We start from the raw sequence: 12,598 nt of genomic DNA, 5'->3' as shown, positions 1-12,598 counted from the left end.
GTTTTCGTCATTTATGCTGCGAATATTCCGGAGTGGCTTCTTGAACCTTAAGGACGGGATGGATGTTTATAAAGCAATGCTCGGATGAGACTACCCGTGCAAAGCAAAATATTCCCGGAGTGATTCCCAAGACATTAAAGCTTGGACCTCTGGTTAAGGTTTTCTCGAAAGGGATGGCAATAAGATGCATCAATGCAGCAAATTTTGGATGGTTGTCAAATTAGGAAGATTGAGCAACTTGCTCGGGAAAACTTTAATAGCTCGTCCATAATGGAGGGAAGATGTGTCTTAGCTTATAGATTCCGATTTTAGTTGCTAAAAGGTTATTTTTCAGCTTTATTATCAAATGTTACAAAAACATCAGTCAAACTTTTTCGGACATCTTAGTCTTCACCAAAACGTAGGAGACATTTTGTTGCATTTTGCTTTTTTTAGCCTTTATCATGATTCATGACACGGATCCAAATACATATTCTTTTCAACTTAATGCAACTAATCTCCCTTTTCCAAATTCTTTTCGACATAATCGGGTAGAACTCTTTTGAAATATCCAAACATCTTTGAACTTACATGTCTTGCTTTTTAAACTTTTCAATGTGGTAGAAAAAAGATATACCAAAGACATTTGCATATTCCGAAGAAGGAAAAGTGGAATTTATTACGTATTAGGATAGCTTCCTTACTCGAATGATCCATGTCAAAGTTGCCCTTCAAAATTCCTATAGTTAGCTAGAAAGGAAGCAATATATTTGAGTAGAAAATCTTCTTGAGTTGTGATGATAAAATTGCCGAATAGTGTGTTTCGGGCAAATGTTAACGTTATATTTATACGTATATATAGCCACATTTACGGTTCAAAGGGTTTGGAAGCAAAAGCATGAGTATAACATCTAAAAGTGAGCATAGATATCTAAGGATTTCCTCTTTACACCACAAACGAAACATGAGTCAAATTCATCTTAATCTTCAAAACGTCTTGCAACCAAATACATTCGGGGATTAGAGTGCCTTATCCTTCCGTCGATGAGATTTGCCAAAATTATTCTGGTCGTGTTGTTCATCTAAGTCCTTTCATGCTTTTTAAAAGTAGTTGCGGATATGGTCGGACGACGAATCTAGTGTTGCAACTGAGGGGAGCATAATACTGCTCAACCAACATATGGTGAATAAAATGAAATCACTCTAGATGAGTCATATGGTGAATAAAATGAAGTCACTCTTTATGAGTCATGTAGCATATCGCACGAAAGCTAAGACCAATAATATTCAACTTTAAGGTATTTTGATATACTTAAAACAGAGAGGCACTAGTCCGTCGATATCACCGAAATCCAAATAGCTTTGATGTAATAGCTGAATTTGCTACTACATCGTCTATTATAAGTTTAAAAAAGCAAATGATGGCATAATTCTGCATCCGCAATAACATCATATTACACACTGAGGACAAACTCAAAAAACGCAAAACAGCACGAGACCACATCACTATGATTTATGATTTGAGGTAATTTGATGATGCGAAACCTTATTTTAAAATATATATACTAGATGGCCCGTGGCCGCACGGGCCTGATCTTCACTTTTACTTTTGCTAATTTTAAGTGGACATAGTTGGGATAAACGTTTCAATGGTGACAAACCAACAATAGTGCAATATAAATACAAATGCAGGATGTAATTTTTATTTGATTCCCGGATAGCCTTGTCTTGCTTACAATATAGCATCACAATAGAACATAATTGTAAGTTGCCATCACTTGTCCAAGTAATGATTGTTGGAATGAAACATTACTTTGGCACAACTGCAAACTAAAACAACACCTAAAGAACCATGATTTGTGGCTATAGCAGTCCACATTGCACATTACAAAGACAACCTCAAAGGCTTGAGTTAACCAAACAATATAAAAGTATTTTTGTACCAAACTATCAGGTGCGAAAACACACTCCAATCTAGTCCTCCTTTTGCTTATTGACTCGAAGAATAAAACAGTTGTTAAATGAAGTTTTTTTCATCTCAACCTGAATGTATGATTCACACTTGCATAATTTTCTTCCACTTCCTTACGTATTGAAGCGCAATTGACGGGCATGCACATATATGAATCCTTGCACATAGGCACTTGATCTATCAAGATCTGCCCATCAAGCTATTGCAATCCCCATGTTTTTTTCGGACTTGACATTGAGTGTGTTTTGTGAAGGCCACATTAATAGTACCAGGATTCACCTAGAATCATAGACGGAATACAACGATATGAGATAAAACAGTCGCATTAACTGAAAACCCAAAAATAGAATGTTAGAATATAGCTTTCTGGATGACCGGTTGCTTACACATTTGTGAATAAAAAGAATGTTTATCTTATTTTGCTTCTTGATGGTATGTTAATGTGTTTAAAGCTTTTTATTTTTTTGTCTTCAATTTCAATCTTGGAGAACTTAATAATTGAACATAAAATTAGAAGGAAAATGCTATTGCTTAAAAGAAAGAAGAAAATTATCATATAAACAATGGAAGTATGTAGCTAGTTTAAAAGAATTACATACCTGCTGAGAATGGACTAACAATTCTAACTTCTACAATATGAATTTCCAACACGATCATGCAGCTCAAACTCTTTAAGTTGATCATGAATATATTCACTTTGTAGATCTTCTCCTGATTTGCATTCAATTCTCCTTCAGGTATCTGCAAGAAAATTAAGAGTTTTGCTTCTTCACAGTCCAAATCAACACACACATGCCCACCCATAGCAGTTACTAAGCATGCTTATAATATTTAACACTACTTATGTTATGATACAACAAATAGAAACAATAATCTTTCAAAATGAAATAATGACAGCTGGTGAGGAAGGCGCTACAACATTCAACACGAAAACAATAATCTGTCAAACTGAAACAATGACAGTGAATGAGGAAAGCGGCACAACATCACTAATTTAAGAGACAGCCAGTCAACTGGAAGGGAAAAAAATAACCAAACGAAAATTTCTTACAAATATTTATTTAATCTATCCTAAAATACCCAATTTAAAATTCCAGGTCAAAACCTCAAAATCACAATCAGAGGTCCAATCTATAGCGAAAAATTAGGTCATAAAACTATGGGGTTACCTTGAATAGAACAAAAATCAAGCTTGAAAGTAGCCGGCTGGTTTCATAGAGTTGCAGAAATCTAACTTGATTAAACTAATTTTGGGGACAAAATAGCACGATAACGAAAGGGATAAAGAAATGAGCAGCTAAGCAAAGGGAGTAAGAATGCCAGTATGAAGGTGCATGTACTTGAATTAGTAATTGGATTAGAACTACAGCAATCTTTTTCAAGCATATTAAGTGGAATAAATGCATTTTACTTTTCCTTGTCCTTTAAGTACGATATTTATTGTTCGGTAAAAGTGAATTGAGTCTCAAATCACAAAACTTCCTGTAAACCAGCAAGATATTTCTGTAATCCAAAAATGCAATCTCGTGCCAAATGTAGCATGTGACAAACCAATAAAGGAGTGTATTATTCATAAATGTTGTCAAAAAATCAGTAAAAGAACATGTACCAGTAGATAGGCAAGGCACCATGACCATAATATTGAGCTCCAGGAGTGCATGGGTAGGTTAATTTGAAGTAATCATCACAGTAATCTTGGCTCGGACTCATTTCCTTGTTATAGCACAAACCCCAAGCCAGTGGTCCACCAGTGGCGACTCCATAACCACCTGTTAACATAGAGTTGTAAGTTAGCAGAGACATAAGACAACTGAGGTGAAGAGATATCACGGCAAAATAAGCTACCAGGTTAAATCTGAAGTGGTCAGAGAAACTCCAACTACAGTAGAACATGAATCTCCAGAGGTTAAGCAAGCGAACAAAAAAACTATTCAGAATTGGGTATCGTAACCAAATTAAATCCCAAAATCTTTTTTTTGAGGCAATACCTGTATCATTTGATGAAATAACACAAGATAATAATCTCATTTGGAGAAATCATGCCAAACTTTTGACGAAGATAAATAGTGATTAAATATTACGTCTAAAAGACCATTTGTTCACCAAAACAAAAATTCATTTTGCACATATCAGGTTATGTGTACATACTGCCACAAGTTAAGCATGCCGAGGTACAAACAGATAGATACCAAGAATAGGTTAAGTCATCCATGGATGGTAAAAGAGGCAAAAATTCTTCAAACAAAACATATACAAGTCACTTTTCAGCATAACAACTCCATCTCAAATATAATATACACCGCTCTAGGGAGATTTCCCATTTGAGTTATTCCTCACAGAATTATTGGACTAAAACTGCTCTGTTTTCCTTAATGGTGGTTTCGTGGTTTAATGTAAAAATCATGTTTGTTTCCATTTTCTTAAAAATATGGTATGGTGTTATAAACCACGGATTTGGTGGTTTTTCCGTGGAACGTATTTCATTTCTCTTCACGATCCACCCTATACCCCACCCATCTACCCCCACCCCACCATAGATATCTACCCCTACCCCTCTGTTACCACCCATCCCCATGGTGAATAAAACTAATCACTCTAGCACCACCACACCCCAACCACCACCCATACCCCCCACCCACAACCACCCACCCCACCCAATACCTACCTATTTTTCAAAATTGCCTATTTTATTCTTTCGAAGAGTTTTATTGATATATATAAACTAATTTCTAATTAATGTTAAAAGGGTATTTTAGTAAACTTTCATGTTATTATATAGTACCATATGGTCAAACCAAACAATACAAATGTTATAAATCACAACAAACGATACAGTCCATAAAAGTGTTATTAATACGGTACAATATGTACAACACCATAATGTCATACATAATGATGAGTCATTAATGAACCAGTAACCATCAAAGGGTTAGTAATTAGCTCAACACAGTTAATTGAATCAAATCCCCCAGGCACTAATCCTTCACGCTAAAGATGTAATAAGTTGATCAAAGTCTATTTGTAATCATACTACTTACAAGTTTTGCTACCAACATGGCCAGGAAAGCAGCAATTTCCTTCATCTGCATTTTCACTTGGACCAAAAGACCATCCGGCAAATTGCAAGATGCCACTTTTATATCAATTCATGCAATAATAAGGCATCATTGGTGAACAACTGGAACAAAAATTATATACAAATTTGACAAGGTAGTGTGAGTGCACTTAATTGCAAATTTGGTAAGTCCATGATAATATTTATAAAAAATCAATAGGCTACAAACTTGAACAATCCATCAATCCATCTAAAACATCATTTTTATCTTCCAGGTAAATCCAATCTGCAACACACCAGAAGGTAATAGAACATAAAGTGATAGCAGAAAATAAAAAGGCATATCATTATTTTATTTAAAATTACAGTTTTGACACGACTGCAAACATAATCAAATTCATCCTAAGAACCATGATTTGTGGTATAAAAGCACTAAAAGCACATTAAAAAAATCAAAGGCTTGAGTTCAACCAAACAATATACGGGCATTTTGTACCAAACTATTATGCGAAAAGAGACACTTCAGGAAGATAATTCCCTATTTGTTTAATTGTTTAGTAGGAGTTAAAAAGAAAGGAAGCAGCACCACCAAATAAAATTAACGAAATATGCCTCATACCATGTACATTCAAGAAGTACTAATTGTCAATCTAGCTGGACTGCACATATATGAGAACATCTAGGTATTATCTAAAAAGATCTGCCAGCAGGTTACAAGTCACAACTAATACATTCACTTTGTGACATTTAGATGTGTTTTCTGAAGGCCACATTAATAGTTACCAGGATTCACCTAGATGTCATTTTGGAGATTTAAACATATGAGATAAAACAGTGCAAATCTGAAAATTTTTATAGAGTGTTAGAATATAGTGGGAGTTTCTGGATAACCAAGGTTTATCTTTTTTGATTAGAGATTGAATCAATCTAATTTTTTGCTTGTTAATGGTATGTTAATGTTTTTGTCTATTTTCCTGCATTCTTCCTTAAAAAGAACAGAAGCTGAACATCAATTTAGCTCAAGTAGGACACTTCATTGCTTAAACGAAATTAAGAAATGATGCAGAAATACATGGAATTTATGCCTAGAAATATGAACCTTGTCTGAGAGTGCACTAACATTCTAACTGGCCAAATGTAGTATCAGTCTCATGCAGTTCAAACTTCCTCTATTCTCATGAATATATTTTGTTTGGACTTATATTTAACGAAGCATTAAGTGATTAATAGTTTGAAATAAATAAAATTTCTTCTTAATTCAAATTATGACAAAAGCCATGTTCTAAGAACCATTATAAATTGTGTTCTGGTGTTACCCAATACAACAAAAAAACTATAATCTTTAAAACTTGAATTTATGACAAATATTGATCAAGTCTGTACAACATTCAACTAAAACGATAAACAGCAAAGTCTGTCAAAAAAGTATCAGTGATTGCTAAAGCGTACAACTCTAATAGTTGAAAGCACTTCTTGACCACCAGAAGTTTCTGATGTCTACAACTTTAAGGAAAGACACTCAATAGTAGCTCAAGGCCAAAACACTTCCCCCATCTAAGTTTTAGATTTTATCTCATCTGTTTCTTTCCTTTTATCCTAAAATACCCTATATTAAAAGCCTTAATTTCCCTTTCAGATTTACAGTCTGTAAACCTCAAAATCATATATCTAGATTCCAAGGCAAAGCCAAAAAAATAAAATAATACAGGTAACGCAAAGCAGCAAAAGTATTGGTGTCTTCTTGAATAAACTAAAGAAAATGATAGAACCCGTGGCTGCCAGTAAATCCATTAAAAATTTTGGGGACAAAAATCAAGCCAATAATCAGGGTCTAATAAAAGCAGCCAATAGCTCCATGAAATCAAATTATTAATTTTTATTTAGTACAGCAAATTATTAAAGGCATAATAACAGGACCTTTCAGGCTTCAAAAACATTATCTTGGCTGCCTCCAGAAAGTAAAAACAGAATTAAAGAGTAATGTAAGGTCAAATATAAACAAAACTAGCTGTAAATTCAGCAAGATATTCCTTTGTTAACAAAAATTCAAAGCTCAAAGCTCAAATGTAAAGCACGACATCAATGTAAAATCTGCCAGTTTCTTCACTTCTACTCTAATGCATTCAAAAAATCTGCTCAAAAGTATCATTCATGTTACAAAAGCAGTTATAGCACCATATTAGAAACTATGCTTTCTTTGCCATTTTTTAGTTTGGTCCTGGCATTTTATGTTATCATTTGGCTCGGACTACATTTCATCACCATAAATCCTAAAAAGACAATGACAGGAAAAAATTTAGGCAGTTAAGAAATACGTTCACTAATTTTCTAAGTGTACTAAACATTACATAGTACAATGTTTCTTTGAACTGATTTACGGCTATACCCCATTTGGGTCTAAATCTGAAGTTGTCAGATGACTTTCATGTATTTATGTAGTACATAATAAAAACAAATGAATTAATGACTTGGTATAAATAAAATGCTCAGAGAAGGGTCCAGCGACAACATTGAGAACTTAAATGCCATAAAACAGTCTGCATTGGTGTTTAGTAGCAGAGAGTTCTTTTTTTTTTTGATGAAATTAATAATCTCTTTGGAGAAATCATGCCAAACTTTCCCGCAAGTGCACCATAGTGATTAAATATTCCCAGTCTAAAAGACAATTTGTTCACCAAAACAAAAATTGTTTGCACATATCAGGTTTTTGTGACTTGCCACAAGTTAAGCACCCGATACAAACAGATGCCCACCAAGCCAACCCCTGAGGGTTTAGTATCCAGAGATGTTAATCTGCTCCTATTTTCTTCTTCAAAACTTAGAAAGAGACTTTTACATTTTAAATTCTCAAAATAATTGCCACTCCAGGAAGATTTCCCTCAAGCCTGCTAAATGCTCCATATCATTAACTCAGATCAAAGCAGAAAACCTATTTCAACTTGTTACATGTTGGGATGTCTTTTTCTATATCATTTTCTTATCATTGTTCTTAAAACAAAGAAAAGAAATTTAAACTTCTTGTGTTATATACTGAGCAACCATTTTAATTGCTGTTTCTATGGAAATTGGTGGATACTTTTGTGTGTCGAACTAACTAACTGCTTTTCATTTCTTCAGTAATCCTTGTGTATTTTTAAACCTAAGTGACAGTTGAAATGCCATTCCTTATTGGAGATGCAAAAGGGCTATCTGGAAGATTCAATCCTTGGCCACTGCAAATTATCCCAAAGAACACATTAAATGAGAAAAAATCAACAACAACAAACTAAAAGGACACAAACATACACTTTAAAAGGACCAAAAGGAGAAACAGTGAATTAAGACGAAAGGAAAGTAGTGATTTGTCTTAAAATGCCTAGTTCTGTCCTCGCTGGTGGAACCATTGTTCCATACATCTAGCATGTGAGTGAAACCCTCGACCGATGGGAAATCAACAATTGAAGGAAATATGTAAATATTATTTTGAATTGTATGGAAGATTCTTGCTGAAAATTATGCATAGTGAGATAGAATAAGCAAATCAAATAGAATTAATTGGAACACAATTGAGCCAATGCTCCTCAAGTACTCTATTGTCAGATAGATTATTATCATCAGATACTTCGATAGAAGGGAAAACTGGTGGATAGGGAAAAATTGAGATTCATTTAACCAGCAACCAGAGATCTGAAAACGCAAGGTCACATATAATCGAGAGTAGTCAAAGAGCAATCACTGCTAATTTCAATAGATTAAACTACAAACATAAATGGCATTAGCAATGCAATATCATTGCATGCTCAGGATTCCACATCTAAGGTTTGAGTAAGGTACGTTTGAAATGTGGATCTTTAAACAATAACCAGCAAATATGCAAATAAGTGATTAGAAGCCTTACAGAAAAAGAAACCAGGAAATATACCTATCTCGATCCTTAGGCTTTTCCTTGTAAGGTTTCACCAAAACACGTGCTCCACAAACTAAATAAGGATTCCCCTTTGCCAAGATCTGCTTAACTGTCTCTGGGAAAAGAAAAAAAAAAAAAGGTTACAAATCCAAACATTCTCTTGTGTTGACAAGGAATCCTAGCATCTTGGACTGGTCCAAATTGACTGCATAAACATGAGAAGGCTCTAATAATTTATGAAGAATGGAAAAAGATGACTAATAGTAGGTGTCAATTCACTTGGAGTCGGTCACTTACTTGAAATAGTTGGAAACATCTTGCTCACTGAAGGTATTCTCTCCATGTATTTTGGAATATCCTCAGCTAAAATAACGGCATGCTATTACAAACTTTTTCTGAACATTTAAGAGAATATAATGTGAAATTCAGAAAAGAATAACAGACACTCTTTACAATCTGGCGTCCGTCACCAAAACAACTCAGGATGACTAAGTCCTCGAAGTCCTTCTTTTCGCCATCTCCTTTTGCAAGACGACAAATTTTCTAATCTTTTAACACACTAATTTTTCAGTAGATCCACCAAGTAACGGCCGAGATTCACCAGAACTCTCTACATTATTCCTGTAAATTGCATGGAAGGATTTCTGAAAATCCACAATGTTAAACAAACGGTTCCTGTTACCCGATCCGGATCGGGAGACGAACCAAAGGATCTCCTCGAACACGAACTCGTCGCAAGGTATAGCTACATACATTTATCAGTAAGCCTCATTGAAAACTAATAGGAGTATTGCTATTTTCATTATTTATGCCTAGATATAACATCCTTTTATCTAAAAACTTTGCTTTTTAAACTTTTTATGTTTTTTCCTCTAACGAATCAATAACTAAATATCCCTTGATCCAAATTCATGTCAGGTGAACCTTAACAACTTGTGCATTGAAGTTGCATAAAGAGCAATAGAAGTAATTAAGTTTGACTTCAAAAGTGAAAATCCAACCTTCAAATTTGCTATGTTGCAGGGGATCCCCAAAAATGTTGCCGCATCATGTCCGAAACTCCAAAAAATGCATCCATTGACATTTACTTCGAGTGGATCGACCATTCTATTAAAAAAAGTTGAACATGACTTATATCAAAATGTAATGTGCAAAGAAAAGCAGACATCCACACTTCAAAGGAAATAGAAGACCAGTATAGGAAACATGAGCACCCAAAGCTAATATTACATTCAAATAAACGTGCGCTTTATGAATTGGGTTAGAGAAGACGTCGACAACGGTCAAAACTAAGATTCTACTTTATATATTATATTATAAAGATAAATCAAATTTCTCCGACGATATGGAGCAATCAAATTAGAAAACCTAGTCAACAAAGCTCCATATTTTCATTATAGTCCTGCTTAGAGTAATGGTTTCAAAGGAACAACATCAATAATAAGACTCAACTTTTTACCCAAAATTAGCAAGAAGGCTACTAAATCACCAAATTCCAAGTGCAGCAAATTTAGCGCCAAAACTCAACAAAAAATTAAACACTGTATTCTTCAACCGGGTTTTTGTCATTTGAAAATTTTACAATCTTTGATTTTTTGAAGCAAACCCACCACCAGAAAGCTAAGCAAACAAACAAAAAGAATAAGAAGAAAGGAAGCAACCAAAAGAACCCACCAGAAAATCGGAAGAAGCAGCAGACAGTAGCTCAACAGTACAATGGAAAAAAGCCCAAACGTTTTAGAGTTCATGAAAATTCTGACAATAACAATGAATTTAAACCATAAAATTGGTAAATTTGAAGAAAATTAGGGCAAGAGGGAGAAGCATACCTGTGAAGACGAAGGTGGACACTTCTAGAGAGACGAATTGACGATGAAGACGAAGATAGACAGTCGCAGAGGTTTTAGAGTGAGAAAAAAGGACCTGTGTAGATGTATGTAGAAGAAAGGATCTGTGTAGATGTGTGTAGAAGGAGGAAAAACAGTTGGATCGGGTATAATTACCGAAATACCCTTCATCGTACCCTGAACTTTCACTTATTAATAATCTAAACTAAACTAAATATATATATACACACACATACACAACCACAAATGGAGCATCCCTCTTACAAAGGAAGAGTCTTTAAACTAGCATATGGGTTGTGAACTTGTGATTTTTTTCTACAAGTATTTTGCACTCTGTTTGGTTTGGATTAGCTCCTGTACTTATAGTTGTGGTTCTTTCTGTTTTTATATTATTAATTTTTTTGGACAACCCTCTCTTATCACATTGTTTGACAAGAAAAAGCACAAACTCGGAAAGCACGCAAAACTGATAACTCTTCCATCAGACGGGCATAAACCAGTCTTTAACTGCATAAACCGGAGCAGCAAAAAAAAGATGAAAGAGAATGAATGGAGATTTATGGTCCTGTCTAATACATAAAAAGGAGAGGAAGTATAACTGCATAAACCAATTTCCATCAGACATGAGTATAAATCTGATTCAAGGGTAACTTCAAAAAAGCAGGAACATGGCCCAACCAACATCACCACACAAACAAAAAAAAAGGGACGGAGTTCCGCATTAAAGAACAGGAAGAAGATGATCAAAAAGACCATCTAGGGCAACCATGGCCATGGTCGAATATACTTTTTAGCCATTCATGCACACAAATACGGGTAACTTTTAAATATATCCCTAGCAAGAACAACAAAGGCCTGAACAATTCAATCATCACAACCAATTTGAAGACACTTGTCTTTTTTTGTTTGGAGATTTTATAGCAGAAATAAAAAGTAAAGAAGCGGAGAATATAACTAAAATTCGCACAGACGAAAAAGAGAGAAGAATTTACCTATTATTGTTAAGAAACCATTTGGAAGAGAAAGAAAAAAAATGAAAGGAACACTAGGTCGAGGGCTTTTTTGCTTAGGGTAGTGTTGGGCGAAAAAGTTACAACAAGGGATACATAGGTAAAATTATTGCTCAACCCGAAATTAATAGGCTTCCTCTGTGTCAATTTGTTATCGTCTTAATGACACGGTATTTAAGAAAATAAAAAAGACTTTTTAAATATATAAAATGTATGAAATGTCTTGTAGCCCTAAACATGATATGTAAAGCTGGAAGATTACTATTATTTGCGGGTCATGAAACTCAAAAATAAATTATACAATACTAAACAAAAGCCTGCTCTCAACAAATGGCTTTATTATGTGAGTTAAATTCTCACTAAAATCAATTCTTGTTATAAAGCCAATAATTATTGTTTTCTGTTGATTTAAAGGACGGAGTTCGTCCAATTAATATACTCCAAATATTTTATTACACTAAATATATGTATTGCATCAAAACTAATTTATATTTATAATTTTATAAAATTTAATCTAACGTCATAAATTAAACATAAATGGAGATATCTTGTGTGAATCTTTCTAATTATGTGGTTAAATATTGGTATATTAGTCATTCTAAGAGTGAAGAAAAAAAGGCGAACTCTCTCTCTTGTCCTGAAACACCATACAAGTATTGGATGCTTTTAAAGTGACATTTTGAGTAATATTAAAGCCATGACGAAGAAGAGGGAAAAAATGAATGTGTTTGAGCGGCGGAGGTACGGTGTAGCAAGAAGTGATCAAAGTAGTTGCGTAAGCAAAACGAGGATTACGGATCTCAAATCTCCTCCAATGAGATAAGATTTGAACGAGTGATCATTATGCAA

The 12,598-nt window shown here is 34.3% G+C and overlaps 2 long non-coding RNA genes across 5 annotated transcripts; both read right to left on the bottom strand.

The window, feature by feature from the left end:
- Nucleotides 1-1,656: 1,656 nt before the first annotated feature.
- Nucleotides 1,657-11,393, bottom strand: LOC132063628 (uncharacterized). 3 transcript variants are annotated; one of them, XR_009416433.1, is made up of 5 exons: nucleotides 10,722-11,393; nucleotides 10,567-10,647; nucleotides 3,561-3,720; nucleotides 2,551-2,692; nucleotides 1,657-2,230 (listed from the first exon to the last, which is right to left on the bottom strand). It is a non-coding gene; the product is annotated as an uncharacterized LOC132063628 (long non-coding RNA). The 3 variants fall into 3 exon arrangements; XR_009416431.1 differs by lacking the exon at nucleotides 10,567-10,647 and having other exon boundaries at nucleotides 10,722-11,387; XR_009416432.1 differs by lacking the exon at nucleotides 10,722-11,393 and having other exon boundaries at nucleotides 10,567-10,702.
- LOC132063630 (uncharacterized) lies at nucleotides 5,271-9,908 on the bottom strand. Of its 2 annotated transcripts, none has more exons than XR_009416437.1 (3): nucleotides 9,190-9,908; nucleotides 8,908-9,097; nucleotides 5,271-5,292 (listed from the first exon to the last, which is right to left on the bottom strand). It is a non-coding gene; the product is annotated as an uncharacterized LOC132063630 (long non-coding RNA). The 2 variants fall into 2 exon arrangements; XR_009416436.1 differs by lacking the exon at nucleotides 5,271-5,292 and adding an exon at nucleotides 8,118-8,218.
- Nucleotides 11,394-12,598: the final 1,205 nt, after the last annotated feature.

This window comes from Lycium ferocissimum, chromosome 7 (genome assembly GCF_029784015.1).
Source record: "Lycium ferocissimum isolate CSIRO_LF1 chromosome 7, AGI_CSIRO_Lferr_CH_V1, whole genome shotgun sequence".
NCBI lineage: Eukaryota > Viridiplantae > Streptophyta > Magnoliopsida > Solanales > Solanaceae > Lycium > Lycium ferocissimum.
Note: the sequence above shows the minus strand (reverse complement) of the source record. Positions and strands in the feature narration are given on the sequence as shown.